The sequence below is a fragment of the Trachymyrmex cornetzi genome, unplaced genomic scaffold, assembly GCF_001594075.2.
Source record: "Trachymyrmex cornetzi isolate Tcor2-1 unplaced genomic scaffold, Tcor1.1 scaffold539, whole genome shotgun sequence".
Lineage (NCBI taxonomy): Eukaryota > Metazoa > Arthropoda > Insecta > Hymenoptera > Formicidae > Trachymyrmex > Trachymyrmex cornetzi.
Window position 1 is genome coordinate 21,752 of NW_017299849.1, and position 10,397 is coordinate 32,148.

A 10,397-nucleotide genomic window follows, 5' to 3' on the forward strand; every position below is an offset into this window, starting at 1 on the left:
TATACTGTTGTGCCTCTGTCCGGCACGGTTCGGGTTCCACCAAAAGGACTCAAGGAGTTGTCTCACAAATTTACACCTTTATGTAATCTTTCGAAAATATATATCTTTTCTTTAATTTCACAATACACAAGTATGGTTTACTTATAGTCACCACCTCACTTAGCGATACTCGCGTAGTAATTTATACCATAAGAACTCGGCGCGATGCGTTACTTTTCTTAATTGACCGAATGACCCCCGACCACCTGCGCGCTCACGCTTTGGTGCTTTGGAGGTCGATCTCGTGCCTTCCGTGTTGCATCGTCAGCGTTCCGCTGATCGGTCGAGGCCAGCTTCCGCAACTTCCTAGTCTGCGATAATCTTGTTATTTTATTTCAGGGTTTCCTTTTATATCCACTACCCTGTTTATTTTAATTTATCAATACATCATTTAATTTATTCCTTTGGCACGTTTCGTGGCGCAATCGTCACGTGTGCAATACCGCACTCGTGACAATACTCTAATAGAACATAGTTTCTTATTCTATTTTAACAAGAGCGCGATGTAACGCGATACCGCACGAATAAGGAAGGAAGGAAGGAAACAAATAATTGCGGACAACGAAGTAATCTGTATATTTTATAGATTAAACGAACTTACCTAAGTGAAGTTCGATCTTAATTATGTCCTGGGTTCTCGTCCGGATGATAATTATTGTAGTCGCGCTCCTGCGCGCCTATACCAACAGGATTTTAGATAAAGAAAGAAGAAATCCTTCTCTGCGCGTGCGCGGCGCCTGGCGCGTGTGGCGCCCGGCGTGTGCCTCGCTCGCGCCATCAGCCTCATATTTTAAAGTCTCGCAAAACGCCTAGCACCTCTTGGGTGGGAAACCAAACTAGGGGGGGAAGCTCATCCGGACGAGAACCCAGGACATAATTAAGATCGAACTTCACTTAGGTAAGTTCGTTTAATCTATAAATTATGTCCGAGTTCTCGTCCGGATGATAATTATTGTAGGATGTTCAGAGGACGATTTGCAATCCGGGTCTTCTGAAGACTCGGATAGGAAGAATACGCAATGGCTAAAAACCCAAGATCACAAAAAATTATATTTATCACTAGAAGATACAGACTTAATTAATGTGACTCTAAATCTGTAAGGAGAACAGATGAGGCAAATGCCTCTGAGTTGATGAGAGGGCGATTATAAAAATTAGCGAATACTCGCGATTCCCCTGACCAGCCTGCTGCCTTCTTGATCAGCTCCAATGGAACTCCCTTGTTTGCAGCTTTAGAGGTCGCTGCATGTCGTGTACTATGAGCCGAAAAGGCGTCGCTTACTCCGCATTCGGACAGTGTAGTGCTAAGCCAACGGCTGACTGTTGGAGCGCCCACTGCTTCGTGCGGTTGTTTCAGTGCGATCAGCAGGGAATCACATGTAGGTGGGCGGATGTCCTTGGTCTTCTCGGTGTATATAGACAGTAAGCCTACGACGCAAAGTTCCTCGTGATTTCCAAATTTAGGTATGGACAGAAGTGGCTGAGGGCTTCCCGGCGCGGAAGTTTTTAATTTGTCAAGAATCCGAATGAGTGCCCGATTTTCTTCAAAAATTTGTGAAATCTTTATTGCTGCGAGAGTTTGGCAGCGCTGTCCTGTGCTTAATGCGAGAAGCATTACGAGCTTTCTGGTAAGCCTATCCAAGGGGAGATTCTGATGAGGAAATTCCGAGGCTAATTTCTTGATTACGGGAGCGGGATCCCAGACGTAATCGTATCTTGGACGCTGAGGCTTGATAACGCTTACTCCTTTGCAGAAACGTTTAATAAGAGGGTCTTCGCCGACTGAATTTGGCGAGATCAATGAGATGGCTGATCTGGTTGTGTTGATTGATGAATAGGAACCGGCCGACTCCAAAGTCAAGGCGAGGAATTCCAAGGCTACTCCCGCTGTGGGAGTAAAAGGCGAGAGCTGGCGATTCTGGCAGAAATTCCACCAGTCGCGTAGGGGCCTGGTATATTGTTGGATTGTTGATGGGGCTAGAGAAGCCAAGCAGGTATCTAGGGCGGAGTCCGGGACCCCCCGAGCTTCGAAAGATCTCCTGATAAGAGTCAGGCTGCCAGGGAAAGTGTCCGATGGGCCGGGTGATGATCCCTAAGGGGAGCAGAAAGCAAATCGTAAGCTGGGGCGAAGATTGTCGGTTTTGAGACAAGGAGGCGCTGGAAGAGTGGGATCCAAGGCTGGGAAGGGAACCACTACAACTCCCTCTGCAGATTCATCTACGATTTTCCGCAAGACTCGAGTGATCAGAATAAAAGGCGGGAAAGCGTAGAAAAAGACCGAATTCCAGGTGATGGTAAAGGCATCGACCGCCCAAGCGCCAGGGTCCGGGAACCAAGATAAATAACGTTCACACTTCGCGTTCAGGATAGAAGCGAATAGGTCGATCTCAAATTGGCCAAATCTTTGGCGGATGACGTCGAAAGAGGAGGCAGACAGAGACCATTCTGTATCAACATCCGTACGTCGAGATTCTTCTATGAAGTTGTCCGCCGAGGAAATGTAAGACGCGAACAAAAATAAATTCCTGCTTTCGCACCACTGCCAGATCTCCTTGGCCAAAGCTGTGAGATGAGGAAATTTGACCGACCCATAGCGATTGATGTATGAGATCGCCGTCGTATTATCAATGCGAAGTAAGACGTTTGCGTCTCTCAGATCCGCGGCAAAGCACTTCAAACCGATAAAGGCCGCCTTCAGTTCCAGGGCGTTAATGTGAAGGGCTCTCTCCTCTGTCGTCCACCATGTGAACGCTGCATACCACTGGCCGCCCCCCAACCATTTAGAGAGGCATCTGAAAATAATTCGAGTGTGAATTGGCCTGAGCGGATTGTATTCAATTGTTCCGGATCGGATAAGATTCTATGCCACCAGAGAAAATCGTTTCGGAGGGAAGGCACATCTTGGCCGAGAAGTCGGAATTCGAGCGTAACAGGGCGTGGAATTTCTCCCTCTCAAGGGTTTTCGTATACAAGAGGCCATACTGCACCGCCGGGCACACAGATATTAGTGAGCCGATCAAGCTGGCAAAATCTCTAATTGTACAAGAGGGTTTTTTCTCCATATTGATAAGCTTCGCAAGAAGACTTTTACGCCGGGATTCTGGAATGGACACCGATTGTCGCACCGAGTCGAACATGAGACCGAGGTATTTCCTACGAACATCTGGAATCAGTTCTGATTTTTCAAAATTAATTACAAATCCCAGTTCCGTTAGTGTATTCACGTGCATTTGGATGTTCTTGTAACATGCCTGTTTAGAAGGCGAAAATAGCAGGAAATCGTCGAGGTAGACAACGCTCTCGAATCCTTTCTCTCGTAGCGACCTTAGAACTGGCCGAAGGATCTTGGTAAATATAAATGGAGCCGTAGCTAGGCCGAAGGGGAGTGCTGCAAATTCAAAAGTAGATCCCCGCCACTGGAAGCGAAGAAATTTCCTGTGACTAGGATGAATACTTACTAACAGGTAAGCTTCTTCAAGGTCAATTGAAGCCATGTACACTCCGGGGAGCATGAAACGGACTACGGTGCGCCAGTCCTCCAGCTTAAAATGGGGGGGATCTAAAAACTGATTTAAATCTTTCAGATTTAGAATGAAACGCATTCCTCCGGATGCCTTTTCAATGAGGAAAAAGGTCGATAAAAATTGGTCCACTGACGGATCTACCATATAGATAGCCCCCTTCCTAAGAAGACGATTGATTTCCTCGTCACAGGCGAGAGATATCAATCGCGAAAATGTGGGTTGATTACAGGACGGTCGTGCTGGGGGGGCCGACGGTAAATGGTATTATATAACCTCGCACTGCCTCCAGCACGACCGGGTCCGAGGTCAGACTCTCCCAGCGATGGACGAAAGATGCTAAGCGACCGGCCGTTCTTACCGTAGTTATCTGCGGTGATAACGGGAGCGGGACGCTGATCTCCGGGGTGGTTTTCTCGAGGACCTGGCCCCCACTCGAGGCTTCTGTGATGACTTCTGAGCAGGGGCCTTCTCGTTTCCCGCAGACGTGGCCTGTTTAATCTGTAGTTGTCTCAAGGGTTGATGCTTGACTGCTTTACTTGTGGCTGGGGGGGGGGTCAAGAGCCCGCCTTTTCGCAGGCTTGAGCGTCCTTTATATCCTCTGCGAACGAGGTTCCGAAGAGCCATTCGTCTGTTGGGGCAGAGTCTGCCGTAGTTTTACCTAATAAGTTTAAGATTGGTTTAATGAAGGCACGTCTGTGTAAAGATAGCCGATATTGAAGATCTGCTAGTAACAGAACGGCGTGCGCTATCTGGCCAATGGCCGTCTCCGCCGAGCCTAGCAGCGTTGGTTCCAAGGTCATGAGGGTGGAGAGGCCGGTGCCTAGAGCATTTAGACAGGCTGCGACTTGCGACTGAGAAGCCGCTTGATGCTCGTCCCTTTTTAAAACAGATGAATTTGGACCCTGTGTTGCTAGAATAAGTTTATTCAATTTCGGTGGACCCAGTGAAGCTAGACTTTCTTTAACCGTATACGTGGTAAGTAAATTGTTCCGTTCCTCGGCGTTCAAGCCCGAGTGAACAATGCCATTGGCCGATTCAATCTGTGGTTCCCAATTTGAGTCTCCTTTCGTGTCGCCCTTGGGACCGAACAACTTTGAAGCCAGGGACGACAAAAGTCTGAACCGCAGGTTCTTCAGTCTGACTTTCGACGAAGGTAACACACCCTGTGTTCTCAGGAGGCGAATCTAAACAGACGGAACCGTCATAGAAAAAAGGGGTGCTTTGGGGGAACACGTCGGATTAGCCCCTCTATGCCGATGGTGCCGAGCACGCAAGGGGTCGCGGAGAGGGCTTACCTGGTACAGAGCCCCGGTTTAAGGAAACCGTCTGTTCCCCCGACCGCTGATGAGATGCTCGAAGTGGTTGCGGCGATGAAACGTCCGGGTGACGACTGTCGTCGGGGAACCTAACCTCGATCTTGTCTATACGTTTCGCCTGATCTTCCACAAGTTGCACCAATCTTTCCAGCATCGCCGATTCTCGGACAGCGGCCATCATGGAATTCTCCTGCGACGAGCTTCGTGACGACCGCCTTGAGCGGATTCGAGAATCACAACGCGACCGTACTCTCGAAGAGCGAGCATGGCCCCGGGAATGAGACCGGGTTCTGCGAGCTTTCGAGGATCTTCTAGGAGATCTAGAGCGGTTTCTGTGCCTGTCTCTAGGCATCGCGAGGTATAATATTAAGGAAAAAACTGAAATAAACACTGTTGACTACTGCGCGTACTGTTGGAAAGCGCAACAGGAAACACAAAGAGGCTGATGGCGCGAGCGAGGCACACGCCGGGCGCCACACTCACCAGGCGCCGCGCACGCGCAGAGAAGGATTTCTTCTTTCTTTATCTAAAATCCTGTTGGTATAGGCGCGCAGGAGCGCGACTACAATAATTATCATCCAGACGAGAACTCGGACATAAATATATTTATATGTATATATGTATATGTATTTTTATGATTTAATTAACTTCTCCGCACGAATATAACTATAATGTTATCGGCCTCCCAAATTTATATGTGACGACGCGCTGTAGTAAAAAAAATAAACGAATAAGTCATCAATAGAGAAAAATTTTTCACAAGCAGATATAAATGAAAAACTTACAGAACGTATAAACCTTCCGAGCCACTTTCAAACCTTATCCCTTTTATCTAACGCTACTATTTGCAACCGGAAACCTTTGTTTACCCATTCCAGCATCTACTGTGTAAATAAGAAAATCCAGTATATAACACTGACATGTAAAAATCGTTGTCGATCAATCCTCCGCAGATTTAATATTACTCATTTGTTTTTTTGAACAAATCGGACCACGAGTAGTATTACGTGTTAACACATTCCGGAATCCAAGTTTCCGGTTGCGAACCAATTGCTCGATCGATAGACATTTACGGTTATCCATTTTACACAGACTGACTTTGCGCGATCCCCATTAGTATTTATATTTTCGTTCCCACTTAACAATAATAAAAATGCAATGTTTGCGAAAACATGTCGCAACATGTTTCGCGATGACATCATAATTTTAACACGTGCAAAAGTGCACCCCTTACAATAAAAGACGCATCCGGTGATGACATCAATGTAATCTAATACAGTAAAAGAAATGCAACTTTTGTAAATATATAACTGCTTTGTGAACGTAATATAAGAAAATTTTTCAAGGACATTAACATAGTCGGGGATGACATCATCAATTTAACACCTGCAAAAATGTAACATTTGCAAATATACAACTGCTTTGTTAGCGTAATTTGATATTTTTTCAGGATTGCTCTGATATCATTAATAAAAAATAGCTCGTATAATGATATAAAAATGACAAGATTTAGACACATCGCGTCATTAGTCAATCTAACAGTACAAGCGACAACATGGAGCGTGATTTTATTAAACAAGCTACCCTGCTTAATACAAGAGAAGAGTATGTCGCGTGGGAACAACGTTGCGATGAATTTATAGAATCTCTGGAAGAGCAGAGAGCGTATCAAACGCCCGTGATTATCGATTGATAATAGACAATCAGTGATCGCATGTATCGCGCGGCTTGAAAGCTTGAAGGATTCGGTGCGCGGATAATTCGTGCATGTTGGCGCAGGATATGGACTTCGATGGTGCGAGATCGAAATGGCGTTCGAAAGCCGTATTCTGACGGGCGCGGTAATAAACTCCAATCACATTGAGCCTCGGCGATTTCTCGAAGACCCGAGTGAAATTGTGCTCGAGCGTGTACAGTGTATCATGCAGAGATATGACTCTATAAAATAAATACAGTATTTAACGGTAAGTTCGTAGCTGATGACAAACGCGCGATCAAGAGCATCGCCACCCGGAACTATGAACTATACCAATACACTGATTTGAGTGAGTGGTACGTGACGCGCGTCGTCGAGCCTATACTAGCATCGTTGGAAGAATTTCAAGAACGCGGCTGCGGATGGGCACTGTCGCGTATACTAAATTTGGCGATGAACGCGAATAAATTAAATCCTCAAGCGCGGGATGTCACATCAAACTTCCGCGAGAAATTATGCTAAAGAGAGCGGTGATCAACGTGCAATCCACAGACAATACGTGTTTTGCGTGGTCGGTGGTTGTCGCTTTGCATCCAGCTCAAAAACATATGGAGCGAGAGTCATCATATCCGCACTACTCGTCGGTGCTTAATCTCCAAGATATTCAGTTTCCGATGACCCTGAGTCAGATTAAGAAACTTGAAGCACTAAATGACACTTCTATCAATGTCTACGCCATCGAGAAAGGCATTGTGCCGATACGACTTACCAATCGAAAGAGAAGCAAGCACGTAAACCTGTTGTACGTGGAGGACGATAGCGAGGGACACTTTGTGCTCATTAAAGATATATCCCGCCTAGTGAGATCACAGATTAACAGAAACAATAACAGGAAATATTTCTGCGATAGGTATGTAATAATAATAATAATAATAATAATAATAACAACAACAACAATAATTGTTTTCAGATGCCTCCACTACTTTAGCACGAGCGCAAAATTGGAGACCCACAGCAAGGATTATGAAAAAATTAACGATTGTGCGATAAGGCTGCCGAGCGAGGATGACAAGTGGTTGAGCTTCCGCAACCATAGCCGAAAAGAGTGCGTCCTGATCATAGTCTACGCAGGTTTTGAGTGTGCGTTGGAGAAAACGGATAGCGATTAGCAATCCGCTACGCACACGTACCAACATCACAACGTCTTCAGCGTAGGGTATTACGTGCAATGTTTTAACGATAGCTCACTGTCGGGCTATCGTTTCCGCCGCGACAAAGACTGTCTAGCATGGTTCGCGGAAGAATTAAAAAATTTGGCGCATAGTGTACAGTCTATAATTCCAGCCAATGTTCCCATGGCAGATTTCACGCGCGACGATTGAGAAAAATTTAACAGCGCCTCGCACTGTCACGTGTGCGAGAAACCGTTTACACCAGACGATACGCGGGTACGCGATCACTGCCACTTAACCGGGCGATACAGAGGCCTCGCGCATTCAAATTGCAATCTAAATTACAGAGATTCGCGTTGCATACCTATAATCTTTCATAATTTATCCGGTTACGACGCTCATTTTATTATCAAGGAAATTGCAACCGCGTATGAAGAACGCGTAGATCTCCTTCCAATAACTAAAGAAAAATATATATCTTTTACTAAACATGTCGATAGTACAAAAATTGATCAAAAAAATTGTGTGCAATCACGTTTCATAGATTCATATAGATTTCTCGCTTCTAGTTTGGACAAATTGTCATCTTTTCTTAGCAAGGATAAGCTGCGGGTATTGCGACACGAATTTTCCAATTTATCCGAAGAAAATTTTAATCTTTTGACTCGAAAGGATGTCTTTCCATACGAGTACATTGACTGCAGTGAAAAATTGAACGAATTACGCTAGCCATCTCGTGAGTCATTCTACAACTCATTGACGGACAGCAAGGTATCTGAGAGTGATTACGCGCACGCCCCCGACGTGTGGCAGCGGTTCTCCATCCAAACGCTCGGCGAATATAGTGACCTGTATCTAAAAACAGATGTATTGTTGTTGGACGACGTCTTTGAAAATTTCCGCGACAGTTGCATTGCGAGTTACGGGCTAGACACCGCGTATTATTACACCTTACCTAGCTTCACATGGGATGCCATGTTAAAACATACTGGTGTAAAATTTGAACTGCTAACAAATATCGACATGGTCATGTTTGTCGAGCGCGGTATACGCGGTGGTCTGAGCCAGTGCTCAAACTGGTACGCACGAGCCAACAACAAATACATCCCGTCGTACGATCCATCGAAACCATCATTATACCTAATGTACTATGACGTCAACAACCTCTACGGGTGGGCAATGTGTCAACCATTGCCCTACGCCGATTTTCGATGGATCGACGACGTGCACAATTTTGATTTTACGACCATCGCGTTAGGTTCACCGACAGGCTATATTCTCGAGGTGGATTTGGAGTACTCGCAACATCTTCATGACGCGCACACTGACCTACCGTTCTGTCCGACGCGCGAGAAACCACCCGGCAAGCGCGATGACAAGCTCCTTGCAACATTATGCGATAAACATCGTTATGTCATACATTATCGCAACCTGCAGCAGTGTACTCGTCACGGTCTCCGTATCGCAAAGATTCACCGTATACTGCAATTCGCGCAATCTCCATGGCTACGGGATTACATTGAGCTCAACACAAAATTTAGAACAATGGCCAAAAATGATTTTGAAAAAAATTTATACAAACTTATGAATAACGCGGTATTTGGTAAAACCATGGAGAATGTGCGCCATCGCGTCGACGTAAAATTATTGACAAAATGGGAAGGTAGATACGGTGCTGAGGCAATGATCGCCAAACCAAATTTTCACAGTCGTAACGTCTTCTCGGAGAATCTGGTCGCGATAGAACTGCGTAAGCACGAGGTGAAGGTCGACAAACCGATATACGTGGGTATTTGCTGTAACCGTACTCGCGAGCAACGGCACAACTTCGTCGCGTGTTCTTCATACTCCTCTTACGCAAAAGTATCTCCTTTCTCTCGGTAACTGAACTTTGCGACAGCCAGACGGTTTTTCGGCCAAGATTGTAATTCTTATTACTAAGTTGGGCGCCAGGCACGAGAGAGCCACTCTTTCCGAATCTCCTTACTTTTGCCCGTACCCAATTCGCGACGGCAGGGGTGGGTCGCAAGACGTGTGGGCAATTTGTCGGACGGCGAGAGAAATAGGCTACAAGAATAACATACGCGAGGATGTAATAATAAAACAAGTATATTTGGAAAAAGATGATAAAGTAAGACTAATGACATCGGCGACGTAATTACAAGTGATCTCCAGAGCTTCGCTCCTTTGCGATACTCTATACTCTCGGTACTCGTGCAGAGTCGCCATCTTATCTCTAACGCCGGACGCCGGTCATACGCTACAGCACGAGCCCCTCGGTTCCCCGCGGTAACTTTCGACGGTATCAAACGCCCTTCTCAACCGGTAAGAACCCGTACCCGCTGTACCACCAGCCTCCCGACACGCGACGCCAGCATGGCGAGATCGCAGAGCGATTACAACAAGCGTCTCTATGCGGCGCGACTCTGCTCGACCGCGCGAATTCTGGAAACTGACTCTATCCGAGACGCAACAACCGGGAGTCCACTCTGCTTGACGACGCAGCAGTAAGCGTTCCAACGCAACAGTACCTGATTCGATAACACACTTACAGCAAGCGTTTTTACGCAACACAACGATGCACGACAACGCGACTACAATAGGCGTTTTTACGCGATCCGACAATTTACGACAATACGCGACAACACGA